The 22,978-nt window shown below is 38.6% G+C and overlaps 1 protein-coding gene across 2 annotated transcripts in view; it reads left to right on the top strand.

The window, feature by feature from the left end:
* Positions 1-22,978, top strand: part of LIN7A (lin-7 homolog A, crumbs cell polarity complex component) — a 160,388-nt gene that overhangs the window by 19,483 nt on the left and 117,927 nt on the right. The window contains exon 1 of one of the 2 annotated variants that reach the window (XM_070788856.1): positions 29-271. The exons of the other annotated variant lie outside the window; for it this stretch is intronic. The gene's annotated coding sequence lies outside the window, so the exon portion shown is untranslated. Of the gene's footprint in view, positions 1-28; positions 272-22,978 lie in introns of those variants that run through there. 2 annotated transcript variants of the gene reach the window in all.

Raw genomic sequence — 22,978 nt, 5'->3', positions numbered from 1 at the left:
CGGGGGTCCGGGGCCTAGCCTGGTGGCGCCCATCTGTCTGAGGACAGTGTGGTTGTCCCAGCCCAGCCTAGCCCCCGCGGCAGAAGGTCTGCCCGCAGCAGTTTTCAGAGCTGCCAGCGTGGTTGGGGCAGGGTCCCAGGCCGCCCGGTCAGCACGCAGGTGCTGTAGGTAACCCGCCGCCATGCGGGGTGACTGCGGCCGCTGAGGGCCGTCTGGCCGCCTCAGGTTAGACTGTGGCGTGGACGAGCGAGCTCCGGGGCGAGCGCTGCAGGTAGGCCACAGGCCCTCCGCCCAGCAGAGCCTGAGGTAGGCCACGGGCCCTCCGCCCAGCGGAGCCCGACGCCTGCTGTTTTGAGGACTTTGACTTTTATTCTTAAGATGATAAAGCTACAGGCGGTAGGGTTTTTAGTTTGAACGGGCTCTCGCAGCTGTGTTGACAGTAGGGGTAAAAGGTAGACGGGGAGATTAGAAAGTAATTAAAAGAATCCGTCCATATCAAAGATGATGGGGGTTCAGATCTGGGTAGTAACAGGAAAGGTAGTGATAAGTGGTCAAATTCTGCACTTGCTAGGAAGACTTAGCCAGCAGGATTTGATGAAGGCTTGATTGAGTATAACGTGTAGGAGAAACAAAGCGGTTAATAGAGAATCAGGTCTTTGGTTTGAGAATCAGACAAGATGCCATTTCACCTGATATTGAAAAGACTCTAGAAGAACATAGAAGGGAAGGGGTTACATCCAGGAGAAATACCGAGTTTGGACTTGTAGAGATATCTATTAGACACTCCAGTGGAGAGTTTGAATTGGCAGATGTATATAAAACTCTGGAGCTCAAGAGAAGAGGCCAGGATGGAGATACAAATATGGGAATTATCAACATATAGATGGTATTTTGCCTTGAGAATCCCAGGGACGGGGGAGCCTGGTGGGCTGCCGTCTATGGGGTCACACACAGTCCCACACGACTGAAGTGACTTAGCAGCAACAGCAGCAGATGGTATTTAAAGCTGTCTGGGATCCGTCTAGTCAAGGCTATGGTTTTTCCAGTAGTTATGTATGGATGTGAGAGTTGGACTATAAAAAAAGCTGAGCACCAAAGAATTGATGCTTTTGAACTGTGGTGTTGGAGAAGACTCTTGAGAGTCCCTTGGACTGCAAGGAGATCCAACCAGTACATCCTAAAGGAGGTCAGTCCTGAATATTCATTGGAAGGACTGATGTTGAAGCTGAAACTCCAATACTTTGGCCACATGACGTGAAGAACTGACTCATTTTAAAAGACCCTGATGCCGGAAAAAATTGAAGGCGGGAGGAGAAGGGACCGACAGAGGATGAGATGGTTGGATGGCATCACCAATCAGAGGACATGAGTTTAAGTAAGCTCCAGGAGTTGGTGATGGACAGGGAAGCCTGGCGTGCTGCAGTCCATGGGGTCACAAAGTGTTGGACACGATTGAACAACTGAACTGAACTGAAAGGCATATGGAGGATGCAAAGATGTGATGTTTGATGACTCAGCTCTGGGTAATTATAACACTTAAAGGTTGAGAAGATGTGGAAGCACCAGCCAGGGAGGAAAACTAGAGAGAGGTGATCAGAAGCCAGGTAAATAAAATCTTTTAAGAAGATGGAAAGATTTATCTATGTGAAATGGTATTAATAACAGGTGAAGTAAGACATTGTCTGGGAATTGACCATTGTGGTTAGCAGTGTGAAGGTCACTGATGGTCCTGACACTTGGTTGAAATAGTGGTTGAAATAGTGGTTGAAACAGTGGTAAAAGCTTCATTGGTATTGGCTCAAGAGAGAATAAGAAGAGAGATGTTAGTGACAGTATGGACAACTTTTTTGGATAACTTTTGCTTTCAGAGAAATAGTATAGTAGTAGCTAGAAGGAGATAAAATACTCAGCATGCCTGGAACTCCTGTGTCTGTAAGAATGGTAAGAACTACACTGATAACAACTGTGTCTATTTTATTGACTGCTTTTTGCCTGGTACCAATGCCTGACCAAAAGCAAATGTACAACTAATTATTTCTTGAACAGTAAGTACCATTTCGGTTAAAATTGTAATTAAAAAAATTGTAAGGTTTAGAAGTATTTTCAGGAGATGTTACTTTTTTTAAATTGGATAAGAATATGTATTTTGACACTGGTTAAGAAATGAAGTGATCACAGGTAATGTGATCATTCTACATCTACTTACCAATTTCCTATCTGGCTTAGTTAATGCTAAGTACCACATACCACCTTTATTTTAGGAAAACAGTGCAATAATGACAAATTAATTTGCTAAAAATATTCAGTGCAGGTACTTTGGCCACCTCATGCAAAGAGTTGACTCATTTGAAAAGACTCTGATGCTGGGAGGGATTGGAGGCAGGAGAAGGGGACAACAGAGGATGAGATGGCTGGATGGTATCACTGACTCCATGGACGTGAGTCTGAGTGAACTCTGGGAGTTGGTGATGGACAGGAAGGCCTGGTGTGCTGCGATTCATGGGGTCACAAAGAGTCAGACACGACTGAGCGACTGAACTGAACTTTATCTAGAGTACAGTTTTTTAAATCATGGAGACAAGAAAGGAAATACATTTTTCTTTAGCATAGTTGCTGCTGCTGCTGCTGCTGCTAAGTCACTTCAGTCGTGTCCGACTCTGTGTGACCCTATGGACAGCAGCCCACCAGGCTCCGCCGTCCCTGGGATTCTCCAGGCAAGAACACTGGAGTGGGTTGCCATTTCCTTCTCCAGTGCATGAAAGTAAAAAGTGAAAGTGAAGTCCCTCAGTCGTGTCCGACTCTCAGCAACCCCATGGACTGCAGCCTACTAGGCTCCTCCATCCATGGAATTTGCCAGGCAAGAGTACTGGAGTGGGGTGCCATCACCTTCTCCATAGCATAGTAGAGAAACCATTAAGTCTTTAAAGAGATGTTCATAGTATCAGAGTTGTGTGTGAAAGGTTGATTCGTTGCTAAATGATGGTATGCATTTATTTGATGAAACACACTTATTTGGTTTGAAGATGAGCAGTTATAGTACAGTAGATCCTAGGCTTGACATACGGTGAACTACAGAGATGAGTGAAGTCATGGAAGATAAGATTAAACATGTAGGTTGCAGTGAGAGGCGCTTAGCTTTGTTTGATGGGTAATCTAGAACAAGGAAATTTAAAAAAATTTTTTTAAACTTTTGAGCAGGGAAGTGAAATCATCTGAGCTGTATATTTATTGGTTAGTTTGAAAATTGGCTGCAAGATTTAATATACGGGGAAGATGAATGCTTTACAAACATAACTCTGGAAGATTTTATTGGATGCTCTTTGAAAAACTTTCTGTGGTAAAATGAATTAGGAAATATTGGGTTTCCCAAACATCAGGCTAAACAAACTGAAAGATGTTTCTTTAATGTGTAGCCTTTAAGATACTTTGTGAATCTACAAATTGTATGGAATATGCAGATCATTCAGTTCAGTACAGTCACTCAGTCATGTCCGCCTATTTGCGACCCCATGAATCGCAGCACGCCAGGCCTCCCTGTCCATCACCAGCTCCCGGAGTTCACTCAGACTCACGTCCATCGAGTCAGTGATGACATCCAGCCATCTCATCTTCTGTCGTCCCCTTCTCCTCCTGCCCCCAATCCCTCCCAGCATCAGAGTCTTTTCCAATGAGTCAACTCTTCGCATGAGGTGGCCAAAGTACTGGAGTTTCAGCTTTAGCATCATTCCTTCCAAAAAAATCCCAGGGCTGATCTCCTTCAGAATGGACTGGTTGGATCTCCTTGCAGTCCAAGAGACTCTCAGGAGTCTTCTCCAACACCACAGTTCAAAAGCATCAATTCTTCGGCGCTCAGCCTTCTTCACAGTCCAACCCTCACATCCGTACATGACCACAGGAAAAACCATAGCCTTGACTACACGAACTTTTGTTGGCAAGATAATGTCTCTGCTTTTGAATATGCTATCTAGGAACTCTTTATTCCAGGAACCCTGTTATTCTTTGAAACAGTTGACGATTTTGGACTGTCGTCATATTACCGTTGTAATCTGAATGAGCTTACATGAATTTGACAAGGAGTTTTGAGAATGGAAAAGAAGGAAGAGATAATGATAGGCATGCCTTATTGACTAATCGGTGGTGAGAATGGGAGAGGGAAAAAGTCAAAGGGGAAATGTGGGTCCACAGCCTTGATGAGCTTAGCTTAGCCCCTAGTGAACTTTAAGATGCTGGAAGACAACCAAGAGTAAATTAGGGTTCCTCTCCCCCGAGAATACTTTTATTGTCTGAAACCATAGGTTCATGACTGTAATGAAAAAATGTAGCAACACACTATGCAGCACACTTGAAACCGATATAATATTGTAAATCAACAATTAAATTAGGGCTTTAACCTGGAAGGCTTGATTCAAAGCTGGAAACAAGTTTTAGGAGCGCAGATACCATGTAGCATATAGTGCACGAGGATAATCTTGAAATGAGTAGAGCATGAATTAGAGATACTGAAGAAGTATAGCTGCAGGTTTTCTTTCCTTTTTTTTTTCCCCCAGAAAAATAATGTGGGGTACGGCCAAAGACTAGTTTTAGAAAAAACGCGGCAGCAAGTACTTGAAAGTAAGCATCATTTTCAGTATTTAGACTGAGATATAAAAAGATAACCTATGTAAAACCTGTTTTTATTCTTAGCATATTAATTCCCCATGTCAATAAAGTGTGATGCTTCTTTCAGAAATCCTGCAGGATGTCAGTTAAAATCCTCTGCATACTTGGGTAGTCGGTATATTGTGGTAAGCTGGAAACTCCTTACTTTTTCAGCTTTGTCGTCTGTCCATTGTGTCCGTATAAGGAGTACTGTCCTAGGTTTATGGCTCCTTTCCTTGACGTTCTCACGGGTCTGCCTTTGGGCCTCCTTGTGAGCCTCTCAAAGAAACACTTGTTCTCTAGAACTATGCTGTCGATACTTACAGATGTATCATGGAAAGTCTAGGAATTTATAAAATGGTTGTGAAAGGCTGAAAAAGTATCAGAAATAAAACCTTTAAAAACTCAGAAAATTGAGATTAAATAAACTACAAAACACAGTATGTCATTTGTTGTATTAATATCCTTTGCATAATTGCATCTGCCTGCATTTATGTTCAGAAGGAGGTGCACATAGCAAAACATGTAGATGCACTCTCAAGGTCAGAATGTGGAGTTTGGAAGAAAAATATGGAGCAGACGGTAAGCTCATAGGAAAATTAAGTCAGCCAGCTCTCCCCAGATGGTCATCTTTATACTGGTTTTTTTTGTAGTTTGCGAATTAGGCACCTGTGTTTTCTTTAACTCACTCTGTGCCATGTGAATTCTTACATTTGACATTTAATTGCAAATAAAAACAATAAGTTCTGATTTTTTCCACCAAAACCCCCATATTTTTTATTTTTTTTCTTGAAATGAAATAACACTTATTCATATTTTGGAATTTCTAAAATGCTTATTTGAATTTTACAGGTTATTGCCTGGTATGATAGTGGTTCAACTCACATAAATCATTTCTTTTTGCACTTCTCAGGACACTGGCTTGAGTAGCTTTTAAGAACTGTTCAATTGTGTATGTATATATAATTTTTTTTTCTGTAGAATATATTTTTAAAGGAAATCTATGGTTCATGATAAAAATAGCTGTACTGATTTCATATCTAATTTAGTTTAAAATGTTCCTGGATTGTGACAGTCTGATGTTAAGTACATCGTCTAATCTCATATATAAGAAGAATATAATGCCTTTAAATACACAATGATTTTCAGGTAAACAATATGTTTTTCTCAGCCACTGCTTTCAGACTTTTATGGCATTTGAACTGGCATTCTGTTATTGAAATGTCAGATAAAAATAGTAACGCTACCTCTATCCAAGCTTAATAAACCAACACAATTTCCTCCTTCTTTTGCTTCATTTATATGCAGTAATAAGTGTTGACATTGAGATGCGTGTAGGAGAAAAGGATTCCTAAGAGAGACATGTTTATCTTTTTCCTTTCCCATTAAAGATATCCTTGATAAATGTCCCGAAAGTAAGTTTGTTTAAAGCATTATAAGAATGTGATGATGTTCTTGCACCTGAGTTAAGGTATTCAGTGTATATATAATTAAAGATAAAATAAAACTACTCAGGAAATTATGGCAGGTGTGGCTTGTGTTAATGACACTTGAAAAATAATGCCTTTAAAATTAAACTTTTTAATGTAAGAGTAGCTTGTTTTGCATTAAAACATGTGAATTCATACTCAGATTTAAGTATTGGGATATTATCTTATTCAAAAGATAAAACAAAGCTAAGCTTATTTAATTTTCTCTGAAATAGAACAAAACCCGGCTATTTCCTATAAATTCAAGACCTTGTTGAGCAAGTCATTTCAAGTTTATTGCCTTTGCCTGTTTGTTTTGAGGTCAATTAGATCCTAATGACTCATGAACTAGAAAAGGTACAGGTATAATTTTAAGGGCATCTAATGGTCTAATGGTCTATGGAGAAGGCAATGGCACCCCACTCCAGTGTTCTTGCCTGGAGAATCCCAGGGACGGGGGAGCCTGGTGGGCTGTCGTCTATGGGGTCGCACAGAGTTGGACACGACTGAAGTGACTTAGCAATGGTCTATGGGATTAATTTTTTTTCATCTGACAAGAAAATATTATTATTTTAGTCTAATATGAAGTTGCAGCATCTGTTTTTATCCAATTAAATGTTTTATTTGTGAATTTTTAACTCCTCATGCTTAGAGTCTGCTCCCAACCTCTAAATTCCATCTCCTAGAACTTCCTTAGAATTACAGTTGAAAAATGTTTCCGATCCATTTTCATACATACAGCAGTTAAATTCTGGTTACAGAGTCAGTGGAACGGTCTTTCTGTGCAGTGTGTTGAATAGCATTATATAAGTCACCCCTACTCCAAAACGTTTCCTCCATCTCTGGACATGTATTTTCTTTGGGCTCATTTGTTTATTCAGTAAGTATTTGATAGTACCTGCCTTGTTAACAGCCTTCAACTGGGCATGGACAGCAAAGAAGAACAGAACCAATCATGGTTCTTATTTTCCTGAAGGTTACAATCTACAGGAGAGGAGTAGTGGTCAAATAATCCTGGAGATAAACATAAAATTATAATAATGATAAGTACTAGGAAACAAAGATGGACTATGAAAGAACCATGGCACAGAGTAGGCATTTAATAGTAGGTACTTCATATTTGTTGGCTGGATTAATGAAAAATAATTGAATGAAAGGGATGACATGGAGAATTATCCTAGAGAAAGCTTCCCTGAGGAAGTTATATTTGACCTGAGATCTGAAGCATAATCAATCAATCATTCAGTTGGTAAATAGTATAGGAAAGAGAGTTTCAAACAAAGAGAAAAACAAGGTTTTGTGGCAAGATGGACCATGGCAAATAAGAGAGGGAGCCTATAGTAAGAGTTCAAAATAGAACATGGTGCCAGGAGACACTGGAGTGATTAGTCTTCATTCACAGACAAAATGCTTATCTGTGTAAAAAATCCTACATGTATGCATGCTAAGTCACTTCAGTGGTGTCTGACTCTTTGTGACTTTATGGACTGACTGTACAGCCCACCAGGCTCTTCTGTCCATGGAATTCTCCAGGCAAGAAGACTGGAGTGGGTTGCCATATCCTCTTCCAGAGATCTTCCTGACCCAGGGATTGATTGAACCCACGTCTCATGTCTCCTGCGTTGGCAGGCAGGTTCTTTACCACTAGTGCCACCAAGGAAGCCTTCTAAAATGAATAGATGACTTTAGTAGGTGAGAAGATGTAAGGTTACCAGGAAAATATCAATTGTATCTCTATATAGCAGCAGTGAGCAATTGAAAACTAAAATTCAAAAACAATATTTATGATAGCATCAAAATCATGAAATACTTAGAGTCAAATTTAACACAATTTGTGTAAGAACTGGATTCTAAAACATACAAAATGTTGCTCAGAGAACATAAAGATTTAAATAGAATGGTATACGATGGTCATGTGGTTAGGGATTCAACACTTTAAAGATGTCATTTTTCCCCAAAGTGTTACATGGTTGTAACACAATCCCAGTTAAAATGTTAGTGGTTTTTTTTAATTGATGATTTAATTGTAAGATCTATATGAAAATACAGACAGGATAGAATAGCAAAATTGAAAACCAAGAACAAAGTTGGAGGGTTTATGTTGCTACTTCATATCATAATTTGCTATAAAGATATAGTAACCAAGATGATGTTAGTGTATATGCCAAGCAATGAAATACAGGATAAAGGTCAGAAATAGGCCCACAAGTGTATAGCTAATTGATATTCAATAGTTGTGCTGGGGAAACTCAATGGAGAAAGGCTAGTCCTTTTAGTAAGTGGTACTATAAGAATTTGATACTCTATGCAAAAAATCAACCCTGACGCTTCCTATCATACTCAAAACTCACACTCAAAACTCAACTCAAAAATGCACCATAATTCTAAATGTAAGAGCTAAAATTATTATACTCTTTTAAAATATAGAATAAAATGCTTGAGAGCTTGGGTTAATCCAAGATTTCCTAGACTGAATGTAAAACGCATGAATGATAGTAGAAAATGATAATAAATTTTAAGTTGTTGGTATTGTCAAGAAAGGTTTGTTAAAGACATTTTCAATTAGAAGGTATTGTTAAGAGAATTAAAAACCAACTCAAGAACCAGGAGAAAATATTTGCACAATATATCTGTTAAAGGATTTGTATACAGAATAGCTCAGATGGTAAAGAATCTGCCTGCAATGCAGAAGACCCAGGTTCGATCCCTAGGTCGGGAAGATGCCCTGGAGAAACAAATTGCAATCCACTCCTGTATTCTTACCTAGGAAATCCCATGGACTGAGAAGACTGGTGGGCTATAGTCTCTGGGGTCGCAAAGAGTTAGACACCACTGAGTGACTAACACTTTCACTTTAACCCCAAATATATAAACAACTCTTAAAACTCAATAATTTAAATAAGTGACCTAGTTAAAAAAAAAACAAAACATAAAATTTAGATCAGATCAGATCAGTTGCTCAGTCGTGTCCGACTCTTTGCAACCCCATGAATCGCAGCACGCCAGGCCTCCCTGTCTATCACCAACTCCCGGAGTTCACCCAGACTCACGTCCATCGAGTCAGTGATGCCATCCAGCCATCTCATCCTCTGTCGTCCCCTTCACCTCCTGCCCCCAACCCCTCCCAGTATCAGAGTCTTTCCCAATGAATCAACTCTTCGCATGAGGTGGCCAAAGTACTGGAGTTTCAGCTTTAGCATCATTCCTTCCAAAGAAATCCCAGGGCTGATCTCCTTCACAATGGATTGGTTGGATCTCCTTGCAGTCCAAGGGACTCTCAAGAGTCTTCTCCAACACCACAGTTCAAAAGCATCAATTCTTCGGCACTCAGCCTTCTTCACGGTCCAACTCTCACATCCATACATGACCACAGGAAAAACCATAGCCTTGACTAAACGAACCTTAGTTGGCAAAGTAATGTCTCTGCTTTTGAATATGCTATCTAGGTTGGTCATAACTTTCCTTCCAAGGAGTAAGTGTCTTTTAATTTCATGGCTGCAGTCACCATCTGTAGTGATTTTGGAGCCCAGAAAAATAAAGTCTGACCCTGTTTCCACTGTTTCCCCATCTATTTCCCATGAAGTGGTGGGACCGGATGCCATGATCTTCGTTTTCTGAATGTTGAGCTTTAAGCCAAATTTTTCACTCTCCATTTTCACTTTCACCAAGAGGCTTTTGAATTCCTCTTCACTTTCTGCCATAAGGGTGGTGTCATCTGCATGTCTGAGGTTATTGATATTTCTCCCGGCAATCTTGATTCCATTTTGTGTTTCTTCCAGTCCAGCGTTTCTCATGATGTACTCTGCATATATGTTAAATAAACAAGGTGACAATATACAGCCTTGACGAACTCCTTTTCCTATTTGGAACCAGTCTGTTCCATGTCCAGTTCTAATTGTTGCTTCCTGACCTGCATACAAATTTCTCAAGAGGCAGGTCAGGTGGTCTGGTATTCCCATCTCTTTCAGGATTTTCCACAGTTTATTTTGATCCACATAGTCAAAGGCTTTGGCATAGTCAATAAAACAGAAATGATGTTCCTCTGGAACTCTCTTGCTTTTTCAATGATCCAGCAGATGTCGACAATTTGATCTCTGGTTCCTCTGCCTTTTCTAAAACCAGCTTGGACATCTGGAAGTTCACGGTTCACATATTGCTGAAGCCTGGCTTGGAGAATTTTGAGCGTTACTATACTAGCATGTGAGATGAGTGCCATTGTGTGGTAGTTTGAGCATTCTTTGGCATTGCCTTTCTTTGGGATTGGAATGAAAACTGACCTTTTCCAGTCCTGTGGCCACTGCTGAGTTTTCCAAATTTGCTGGCATATTGAGTGCAGCACTTTCACAGCATCATCTTTCAGGATTTGGAATAGCTCAACTGGAATTCCATCGCCTCCACTAGCTTTGTTCATAGTGATGCTTTCTAAGGCCCACTTGACTTCACATTCCAGGATGTCTGGCTCTAGGTCAGTGATCACAGCATCGTAATTATCTGGGTCATGAAGATCTTTTTTGTATAGTTCTTCTGTGTATTCTTGCCATCTCTTCTTAATATCTTCTGCTTCTGTTAGGTCCATACCATTTCTGTCCTTTATCGAGCTCATCTTTGCAGGAAATGTTCCCTTGGTATCTCTGATTTTCTTGAAGAGATCCCTAGTCTTTCCCATTCTGTTGTTTTCCTCTATTTCTTTGCATTGATTGCTGAAGAAGGCTTTCTTATCTCTCCTTGCTATTCTTTGGAACTCTGCATTCAGATGTTTATATCTTTCCTTTTCTCCTTTGATTTTCACTTCTCTTCTTTTCACAGCTATTTGTAAGGCCTCCCCAGACAGCCATTTTGCTTTTTTGCATTTCTTTTCTATGGGAATGGTCTTGATTCCTGTCTCCTGTACAACTTCACGAACCTCATTCCATAGTTCATCAGGCACTCTATCTATCAGATCTAGGCCCTTCAATCTATTTCTCACTTCCACTGTATAATCATAAGGGATTTGATTTAGGTCATACCTGAATGGTCTAGTGGTTTTCCCTACTTTCTTCAATTTCAGTCTGAATTTGGCAATAAGGAGTTCATGGTCTGAGCCACAGTCAGCTCCTGGTCTTGTTTTTGCTGACTGTATAGAGCTTCTCCATCTTTGGCTGCAAAGAATATAATCAATCTGATTTTGGTGTTGACCATCTGGTGATGTCCATGTATAGAGTCTTCTCTTGTGTTGTTGGAAAAGGGTGTTTGTTATGACCAGTGCATTTTCTTGGTAAAACTCTTATTAGTCTTTGCCCTGCTTCATTCCGTATTCCAAGACCAAATTTGCCTGTTACTCCAGGTGTTTCTTGACCTCCTACTTTTGCATTCCTGTCCCCTATAATGAAAAGGACATCTTTTTTGGGTGTTAGTTCTAAAAGGTCATGTAGGTCTTCATAGAACTGTTCAACTTTAGCTTCTTCAGCGTTACTTGGTTGGGGCATAGACTTGGATTACTCTGATATTGAATGGTTTGCCTTGGAAATGAACAGAGATCATTCTGTCGTTTTTGAGGTTGCATCCAAGTACTGCATTTCGGACTCTTTTGTTGACCATGATGGCCACTCCATTTCTTCTGAGGGATTCCTGCCCGCAGTAGTAAATATAATGGTCATCTGAGTTAAATTCACCCATTCCAGTCCATTTCAGTTCGCTGATTCCTAGAATGTCGACATTCACTCTTGCCATCTCCTGTTTGACCACTTCCAATTTGCCTTGATTCATGGACCTGACATTCCAGGTTCCTATGCAATATTGCTCTTTACAGCATCAGACCTTGCTTCTATCACCAGTCACATCCACAGCTGGTTATTCTTTTTGCTTTGGCTCCATCCCTTCATTCTTTCTGGAGTTATTTCTCCACTGATCTCCAGTAGCATATTGGGCACCTACTGACCTGGGGAGTTTCTCTTTCAATATCCTATCATTTTGCCTTTTCATACTGTTTATGGGGTTCTCAAGGCAAGAATTCTTAAGTGGTTTGCCATTCCCTTCTCCAGTGGACCACATTCTGTCAAAACTGTCTATCTAAACTGGAAAAAAAAATATTTAGATAGACACCCCAGAAAAGAAGACGTACAGATGGCAGGTAAACATATGAAAGGATGTAGCAGATATGAGAATATTGATTTTGAAAATGTTGCAGTCATTCTCATGAATTGTACAGATTTGCATATACCATAAGCTATTTTTAATTAGGACCAAGTGACGAAGGCAAGTCTGAACAATTTCAGTGAAATATTGAGTAGTGTAGTGGATAAAGATCAGGCCTGGGGTTCAGAGTATGTTACTCCTAATTCTGACTTCATCATTGACATGTCAGACTACAGAGAAAATAGCAAATGTAACTAAACCATCACATCCAGTGGCAAAGCATCCCTCTTCCTCCTTGCTGAAGTGGCCATTCCTCAGGTACTTGCATACCTAGTCCTGGAAATAGACTTTTAGTATTAGAAACTGTATTCACTGATGAATGGGAATGTCTGTTTGATTATGGAAGTATAATACCATTTAATATAAATCCTAAAGTTAAATATTAAGTAGAAACAAAAAAATCACCCCTCTTTGAGGACAATTTTTATAAAGGCACCTATGTCAGAAAAAATATTACTCAGAAAATAGAGTTAATAGAATAAGCAATACATGCTATCACAAATATAAGAATATCAAGAAAATAATAAGCTGATATGAAAAACAGTCATAAAGAGAAAATTTGGAAATAAGATAGAGAATGCCATACCAGGGAAAAGTTAGAACAAAAATAGGCAGAATGATAATAGAATTCAAGCCAAAACTATGACAAAGGATGATATTTAGTAGAGAAACATTAGTAAGAATCTATTAGAATCCTAAACCTAGCATCAATTTAGAAGTATATGTGTATGAGTCAGAAACTGTTAGTGGAAAAAATCAGCAACTCAACACAACTTTCTCAGAGATTGACAGCTAATAGGCAATAAAGACTATTTGAAATCTCAGTAAAACATTTAACAAGCTCAAGCACACATTTTATATGTCTGTATCTGTTTTGTCTCTTATTTTCATCCATCTGTGACGTATTTACCATGTATTACTCCAAAAATTTGTTAAAATGTGAAATGAGAACTCACACAAGTAATTTTCTCTGATCAATATATGATGCAATCAAAAAGTAAAGAGTAAAGTACAATTCTCTTAAAAGCATTCCCTTGAAAAAAATCATTTTTCTGTAAAGTGTTCACTTTAATACATCAAGTGGTGGGGTACAAAGAAATGATCTGTCAAAAGAAGCAAGATATTGGTATAATGGGATTCTGAGAAAAAAGTAGGGTCATTAAAACACACAGATTCCCTGGTGTCTCAGACTCACCTCTAATGCAGGAGACCTGAGTTCAGTCCCTGGGTCGGGAAGATCCCCTGGAAAATGGGAATTAAAACATACACACGCACACACAGACACACACACACACACATTAATAAATCTAAGCAAATGATAAAGAAGGAAGCTATATAGATAAAAGCAGTTATTACTAAATAAATAGTGATGAAACAAAATATGTTTTATAAAATCAAATGCTGGATCTTTGAAAAGACCAGAAAATGAATAAATATATTGCCATGTTTGATCAAGGAAAAGAGCAATGTTATAAATAACTTTGAAATAAGAATTAGAACATAGCTGTAGATATTGAAGAGTTTTGTTTGTTTGTTTGTTTTAAGTATCAAGCGGTGTATACAACCTTAGAGCAAAAAAAAAAAAAAGAAAAGAAAAGATGAAATAGATATACATTGTAGGGGGACTTCCCATGTGACTCAGTGGTAAAGATCCACCTGCCAAAGCAGGAGACACAGGTTTGATCCCTGGGTCAAAAAGATCCCCTGGAGAAAGAAATGGGAATCCACTCCAGTATTCTTGCCTGGAAAATACTACGGGCAGAGGAGCTTGGTGGGGTATAGTACATGGGGTTGCAAAAGAGTCAGACACAACTTAGTCACCAAACAACAACAATACCTTGTAGGACCATAGAAATTCTTTACGTTGACTATGAAGTAATAGGAAATCATAACAGCCCAATAACAGAAAAAATTGAAAAAAAGTAAAACTTATCTGTAATAAAGGCCCCAGGTCGTGATGAATTTACAAAGATATTTTTCAAATAACAGAAAAATACCGTAACTATTCCAAAGTATATGTTAAAATTAATGGAAAATATTTGGTAACTCAGTAAGTAAAATACTAGATAGAATTCTATTTATTATATAAAGGATGATCTGAATATAAAGAAAATGATTATCATAGAACTAAAATTTTAAAGAAATGAAATCGCCATATACCCATGATTAAAAGTCTTTGTAAAATAATGAATTTGGGGGCTTAGAGAAAAATAAAAAAGCTACTTCAATCTTAAGCTACAGTTATTCACTTAAATTATTTTGAATCATCTTTGAAAGTTTTAATTTTAGAAGGATTAGTGATAGTCTTGATAACATAATAAACATTTTACACATTTTTAAAAAATACCTAAAGCCTAGGACTAAAATTCATATTTACCTGTAAACCACCCTGAGAAGTGAATTATTTTGTAATTAGGGGGAAAAGTAGCCATTTGTTTCTTGTCATCTTTAAATTTATTCAATAGATAGTGTAACTTTCAGTTCAGTTCAGTTCAGTTCAGTCGCTCAGTCGTATCTGACTCTTTGCAACCCCATGAATTGCAGCACACCAGGCCTCCCTGTCCATCACCAACTCCCGGAGTTCACCCAAACTCATGTCCATCGAGTCGGTGATGCCATCCAGCCATCTCATCCTCTGTCATCCCCTTCTCCTCCTGCTCCCAATCCCTCCCAGCATCAGAGTCTTTTCCAATGAGTCAACTCTTCGCATGAGGTGGCCAAAGTATTGGAGTTTCAGCTTTAGCATCATTCCTTCCAAAGAAATCCCAGGGCTGATCTCCTTCAGAATGGACTGGTTGGATCTCCTTGCAGTCCAAGGGACTCTCAAGAGTCTTCTCCAACACCACAGTTCAAAGGCATCAATTCTTCAGCACTCAGCTTTCTTCACAGTCCAATTCTCACATCCATACATGACCACTGGAAAAACCATAGCCTTGACTATACTCATGACCAAATAGCACTTTATTAGTTACTATTAGTTTGCTATGCAAATACAGTAAGTTACTCAATAATTATTTTTCCCCCTCCTCCATTCCCAAGATTTGTTTTAGAAAAGAAATATCTATGAAAAATCTGACAAAGCAGCCCCAGGGAGTCTAACATAATGAGGAGGAACTCATTATTTCATCATTTTTAGTTGGAATTTTAAGTCATCTTTTGTACAGCCTGATAGTAATCACGTTCTTTTGTACAGCCTGATAGTAATCACGTTCTCAATAACTATTCATTCACCATAGCAATTGCTGCAAACACCAAGCTTCACTTTGTCCTCTAATCATCTTTTAAAGATGAAGATAGCACCTCACTAACCTCACCATACAGTTCTCAAAGTATCTAAAAATCCGAGTGACAGTATGATATAGTAGTGATACTGTAACAGAGGAAACATAGTATTAAGTAGCTTGATAGCAGAATAATATATCAGAGTGTCAGTTTAGAGAAAAACATTCATCTGTTCTCTAGTTTAGGAGATATTTGAGGACATGAAAAGTTAAATTTGTAAGATTTCTTTATAATGAGCTCTTTGAAAACACCCAGCTTGATTGGGTGTCTCTCCAGCAATTCCCTGATAAAATTTTTCCCTTCCAACTTCCTGAGCACTATAAAAAGGGGAATTGGAATGTGCTAGTAATACTTACCAGGAAAAAATTCCAGTTTTACCATATACACAGGGGGAATCAAGCTTCTCAGGTGGTGCTAGTGGTAAAGAACCTGCCTCCCAATGCTGGAGACCTGAGAGACACAGGTTCGATTCCTGGTTTAGGATGATCCCCTGGAGAAGGGCATGGCAATCCGCTCTAATATTCTTGCCTGGGGAATCCTATGGACAAAGGAGCCTGGCAGACTACGGTCCATAGGGTCACAGAGAGTTGGATACAACTGAAGGGAATTAGTACTCCTGTCTCCTTCATTGCCAATTACTTCAGGTGGAATCACTACCAATGTAAAAGCTTGGTAATTTTTGATGTACTAAGCTGGAGATATACTAAAACTCATAGAGCCTAAGGATCCATATCTTTTTTGTGTCTAGTATTTTAAGATTTGCTATTCAGTTCCTCAGTCTTGTCCAACTCTTTGCAACCCCATGGACTGTAGCATGTCAGGCTTCCCTGTCCTTCACTATCTCCTGGAGTTTGCTCAAACCCATGTCCATTGAGTCGGTGATGCCATCCAACCGTCTCATCCTCTGTTGCCCCCTTCTCCTCCTGCCCTTAATCTTTCTCAGCAACAGGATCTTTTCCAATAAGTTGGCTGTTTGTATCAGGTAGCCAAAGTATTAGAACTTTGGCATCAGTCCTTCTAATGAATACTCAAAACTGATTTCCTTTAGGATTGACTGGTTTAATCTCCTTGCTGTCTAAGGGACTCTTAAGAGCCTTCTCCAGCACCACATTTTGAAAGCATCAGTTCTTTGGTGCTCAGCCTTCTTTATGGTGCAACTCTCACACCTGTACATGACCACTGGAAAAACCATAGCTTTGACTATACAGACCTTTGTTGGCAAAGTAATGTGTCTGCTTTTTAATATGCTGTCTAGTTCTTCCAAGGAGCAAGCATCTTTTAATTTCATGGCTGCAGTCACCATCTACAGTGACTTTGGAGCCCAAGAAAACAAAATCTGTCACTGTTTCCATTGTTCCCCATCTATTTGCCATGAAGTAATGTGACTGGATGCCATGATCTTAGCTTTTTGAATGCTGAGTTTTAAGCCAGCTTTTTCACTCCTCTTTCACCTTCACCCAGAGGCTCTATAGTTCCTCTTCATTTTCTGCCATTAGGATGGTGTTATCTATGTATCTGAGATTATTGATATTTCTCCTGGCAGTCTTGATTCCAGCTTGTGATTCATACAGCCCAGGATGAAGGGCTGTATGAAGGTACTATGATGTACCTTGCATGTAAGTTAAATAAGCAGCGTGACAATATACAGTATTTTAAGATGTTGGACAATAATGATTTAACTTTTTATTGAGAAACATTAGGTAAGGAGTTATGAAAGGAAAAGTAAAATACATAGAGTTCAATTTAAAGCTTTTTGAAAAGTGTTTTTGTTCTTTCATCCAACAGCATCTAAAGTCAGTTGAGGTCTTAGATGAAATATAAATAAGGGATAGTGGATGGACAGGCTGGTTAGCTGTGATGCACTATTGAGGTATCATCTTGCTAATCTGTATGTGCTAGTTGTATTCCTGAAACTATACTCCCAGTACTTAATTGGCTAATGAAGAAACACGCATTATATTCATTTTTAAAGAAATTTCAGAAACAGTTTGTCTGTATATACAATGTAGTTTTGACAAAGTATTTTAAAATACCTCCCAGAGAGTTAAAAATAAGGCTTCTCTAAAAATTTTCACAAGTTCTAAAATAAACTCTGATCTACTTTCCAAGTCATCCCCATGGTTCTTACTCCTCCCATTTGTAGAAGGTTAAATTTGATCTTTATAAAAAGATGGAGTCTACTCCCTTAAACCCTAATTTTCTCCAAATTCACATTTTGTAAAAAAATCTAAATCTTGTCAAATCGGGCTTGATATAGTATCATTGTTAACTAGTGAGGACAAATACTTATATAATATTAAAAGTATATAATATATACTACTTATCTCACAACAACATCTAATTCCTCACAATCAGTCTTATTCAGCAACCAGTTTTTAAGTGCCTACAATTATCATGATTCTGTAGTGGATACAACAGAGCATACAGAAATTAGTAGGACCCTGGTGTTCTAGTATTTAGTGTGAAAAAGGGCTGTAGATTGTCCCACTTCTTTTAGACATGCAAGAATAGATTACATTTTGGCCAGGTCTAAGTCCTCATATATTTCCCCAATACAGTCAAATCAGGTGTTCATTTTTGTAGCTGCCAAGAAGGCTGGAAACAAGAGAAAATGAGATGAGCTAATTTCACTGTCATTAGAAGTTAAGGTTATAGTTGGCTTTCATTATGTAAAGACATGGAGGCAAGATTAAAAAGAAAAGTGAGGTGAAAATATAGAAAAAAAGGAAAGACATCACATATAGTAGAGATAAAGCTCAAACAGAAAAGGAAGTTGAAACTTTTGATTTCCTGAGGTTTCAGGTAATGGTAGGCAAATTAAGCTTCAATTTTAGCTGCCTGGGAAAGTTAGATGAGTTTTTTTTTAAAGGAAGAAAAGAGAAGAAATATAGCTGAATTGAATATAGTTCCTGGAAAAACTGGCAACATGTTGTTCATTCAGACCATGTAACAGGGATTGTTTGACAAAGAAAGCTGTATCTTAAGCTTTGTATACCTAAAGATTTGTTTATTGAGTAAGCAGTCACTTTCAAATGAAACATGTACCTACTACTTCAGAGAATCACTTGGTAACTACAGCTTTTCATTTTGTTACATAAAGTGTTCCTCTGATTGCAGTAGGTTTGGCAAACACTTTGAGCAGAGTCTGGACCAGGTTTTCACTCTATAAATTCATGATTTTAAGATTCTAGTATTGTCAAACTTCTTTGTGGTGACACTTCAGTGTCGTCCCAAATCCTGGGAAGAGAATTCATTCAGCTTTTGATAATAAATATAAAGTGGGATTATTTTTTAACAGCATACTAAGTAAGGTTTTTAATTTGAGCACATTTAAATTGAGCTAGTTCATCCTGCTGCTGCTGCTAAGTTGCTTCAGTCATGTCTGACTCTGTGCGACCCCATATATCGCAGCCCACCAGGCTCCCGCGTCCCTGGGATTCTCCAGGCAAGAACACTGGAGTGGGTTGCCATTTTCTCCTCCAATGCATGAAAGTAAAAAGTGAAAGGGAAGTTGCTCAGTCGTGTCCAACTCTTTGCGACCCCATGGACTGCAGCCCACCAGGCTCTTCCGTCCATGGGATTTTCCAGGCAAGAGTACTGGAATGGGGTGTCATTGCCTTCTCCGCTAGTTCATCCTAAGGTTTACCAAATTGTCTGCATTTAAAAAACATGGCAAGTTGTGAGTAGATCCAAACAAAGATGAGTGTCAGATGAGAAGGACACACTGGTTGTCATGTCTCATTTATAACTTGTAAATTGGCAGAGTTGCTTTCCAAATCGGAGCAATGCAAGTGCAAAGCATTATTATCCACATATATTAATTCGTTGGTACACATGCTTTGTTGTACAGCATTAGGTTTTTAAACTAGATGTTCTTTGATCCAATTTTTGGATACTTCATAAAGCTAGTAATCAGTATTTCATGTACACTATTTAAAATGTAGACTTAATAATGACTTCTCTAATACTGTACTTGAAATACTAATGTATGGCTAAATTTAGTTGTTCAAAGCCATCCTACTTACACTCTGTTGGTCAGATATGGGTATGTCTTAAAAAAGAGGACATCTGATAATGAGTGATGTTGAGCATCTTTTCATGTGTTTGTTAGCCATCTGTATGTCTTCTTTGGAGAAATGTCTATTTAGTTCTTTGGCCCATTTTTTGATTGGGTCATTTATTTTTCTGGAATTGAGCTGTAGGAGTTGCTTGTATATTTTTGAGATTAGTTGTTTGTCAGTTGCTTCATTTGCTATTATTTTCTCCCATTCTGAAGGCTGTCTTTTCACCTTGCTAATAGTTTCCTTTGATGTGCAGAAGCTTTTAAGGTTAATTAGGTCCCATTTGTTTATTTTTGCTTTTATTTCCAATATTCTGGGAGGTGGGTCATAGAGGATCCTGCTGTGATGTATGTCAGAGAGTTTTGCCTATGTTCTCCTCTAGGAGTTTTATAGTTTCTGGTCTTACGTTTAGATCTTTAATCCATTTTGAGTTTATTTTTGTGTATGGTGTTAGAAAGTGTTCTAGTTTCATTCTTTTACAAGTGGTTGACCAGATTTCCCAGCACCACTTGTCAAAGAGATTGTCTTTAATCCATTGTATATTCTTGCCTCCTTTGTCAAAGATAAGGTGTCCATATGTGCGTGGATTTATCTCTGGGCTTTCTATTTTGTTCCATTGATCTATATTTCTGTCTTTGTGCCAGTACCATACTGTCTTGATAACTGTAAACCACTATGAGGTACCATTTCACACCAGTCAGAATGGCTGTGATCCAAAAGTCTACAAATAATAAATGCTGGAGAGGGTGTGGAGAAAAGGGAACCCTCTTACACTGTTGGTGGGAATGCAAACTAGTACAGCCACTATGGAGAACAGTGTGGAGATTCCTTAAAAAACTGGAAATAGAACTGCTTTATGATCCAGCAATCCCACTGCTGGGCATACACACTGAGGAAACCAGAAGGGAAAGAGACACGTGTACCCCAATGTTCATCGCAGCACTGTTTATAATAGCCAGGACATGGAAGCAACCTAGATGTCCATCAGCAGATGAATGGATAAGAAAGCGGTGGTACATATACACAATGGCGTATTACTCAGCCATTAAAAAGAATACATTTGAATTAGTTCTAATGAGGTGGATGAAACTGGAGCCTATTATACAGAGTGAAATAAGCCAGAAGGAAAAACACCAATACAGTATACTAATGCATATATATGGAATTTAGAAAGATGGTAACAATAACCCTGTGTACGAGATAGCAAAAGAGACACTGATGTATAGAACAGTCTTATGGACTTTGGGGGAGAGGGAGAGGGTGGGAAGATTTGGGAGAATGGCATTGAAACATGTAAAATATCATGTATGAAACGAGATGCCAGTCCAGGTTCGATGCATGATACTGGATGCTTGGGGCTGGTGCACTGGGACGACCCAGAGGGATGGTATGGGGAGGGAGGAGGGAGGAGGGTTCAGGATGGGGAACACATGTATACCTGTGGCAGATTCATTTCGATATTTGGCAAAACCAATACAATTATGTAAAGTTTAACAATAAAATAAAATTTTAAAAAAAGGATAAAAAAAAAAAGAGGACATCTATTCACCTTTTCAAAGGTAATTTGAGTAGCATAGTTTCATTCCTATAATTTAACATTTTCTCTTCAAACATTTCCACTAAATAGAACAGGAAGTGAGAACTCATAGAAAGAAAGGATTAGAAGTATAGATCTCATATATATAGCTCGTGTGCCAGGCACTCTCTATGAAAATCTCATCATAATTATATTCTCTTTCAGACTTCATAATAGCTATATGATCAGTTATCCCACATTTTATAGTTCTCAGGTCTCTGACTTTTGGGTTTATATCCATATTCTCCAACTGCTTGGTGCAGTGATAAAACATTTTACATAATCCCTAATTGACCCTGAATGGAGGGATCTTAAATGGACAGGAAGAGGCTAAGCAGGAGAGAAAATGCCACCCTGTTATTAATGTCTATTTAAAATAATTTTGTCTTCAGGGTTCTGATACTTCTCTTTTACCTTGTTACTCTTGTTACTTGTGAAGTTTCTTGACACCATTTGCTCATGGGTAAAGCAGCAGACACAATTATTGATGAAGCAGGCTAACATGTATGACTGTATTCACTAATAAATCCTTTTGTGATGAGACATTTTTTTGAGACCTCATCATACTGATGTGCATCCCCTTGGGGCACTGATTATTCTCCCTGCCTGTGCTGTCCATGTCTTGCTGTCCCCGCTGCCACCATTTAATCTAAGCTTTCACCATTTCTTGCCAACGCCACAGTTATAGCCTTCTTTCTAACTGGTTTTCTTTGTATACCATTGATCTGCTATAACTATAGCTATATCTATATATAGATATAACTATATAACTATATCTATATATAGATATAACTATATCTATATATAGATATAACTGTATCTATAGATATAACTATATAACTATAGTTATATCTGCTATAACTATAATTTCAAACAGTAATCATAATGATATTTATGAAACATGAATCAAATTATATCATTCTTCTGCCAAAAATTCTTCAATGACTTTTTTTAGCAATTACATGAAAATAAAATCTTCTTATTAGATCTTTGCATAAAGTCTAACCTGTTTCCTATACAGTGATGTGTTGGAATTGGTACTTTCTGCCTTGTGAGAGCTGATTGTTAAGTAGTCAAGAATTCTTTAAGCCAATGTTAACATGTCAGTAGTTTGAAATTGGTCATGGTAGTAGTATTTGCACTACAGAGATCAGTTGTTGTTGGAGAGTCCCTCAGTCATGTCTGACTCTATGATCCCATGGACTGCAGCACACAAGTCTTCTCTGTCCTTCACCATCTCCCAGAGCTTGCTCAAATTCATGCCCATTGAGTCGGTGATGCCATCCAACCATCTCATCCTCTGTTATCCCCTTCTCCTCCTGCCTTCAGTCTTCCCAGCATCAGGGTCTTTTCCAATGAGTCAGCTCTTTTCATCAGGTGGCCAAAGTACTGGAGCTTCAGCATCAGTCCTTTCAATGAGTATCCAGGACTGATTTCCTTTAGGATTGACTGGTTTGATCTCCTTGCAGTCCAAGGGACTCTCAAGAGTCTTCTGCAACACCACAGTTCAAAAGCATCAATTCTTCAGCACTCAGCCTTTTTTATGGTCCAACTCTTACATCTGTACATGACTGCTGGAAAAGCCATAGCTTTGACTGTATGGACCTTTGTTGGCAAAGTAATGTTTCTGCTTTTTAATGAGCTGCCTAGGTTGTCATGGCTTTTCTTCCAAGGAGCAAGTGTCTTTTAATTTCATGGCTGCAGTTAGCATCTGCAGTGATTTTGGAATGCAAGAAAATAAAGTCTCTCACTCTTTCCATTGCTTCCCCGTCTATTTG

Source organism: Bos indicus, chromosome 5, assembly GCF_029378745.1.
Source record: "Bos indicus isolate NIAB-ARS_2022 breed Sahiwal x Tharparkar chromosome 5, NIAB-ARS_B.indTharparkar_mat_pri_1.0, whole genome shotgun sequence".
In the NCBI taxonomy this organism is placed as follows: Eukaryota; Metazoa; Chordata; class Mammalia; order Artiodactyla; family Bovidae; genus Bos; species Bos indicus.
Note: the sequence above shows the minus strand (reverse complement) of the source record. Positions and strands in the feature narration are given on the sequence as shown.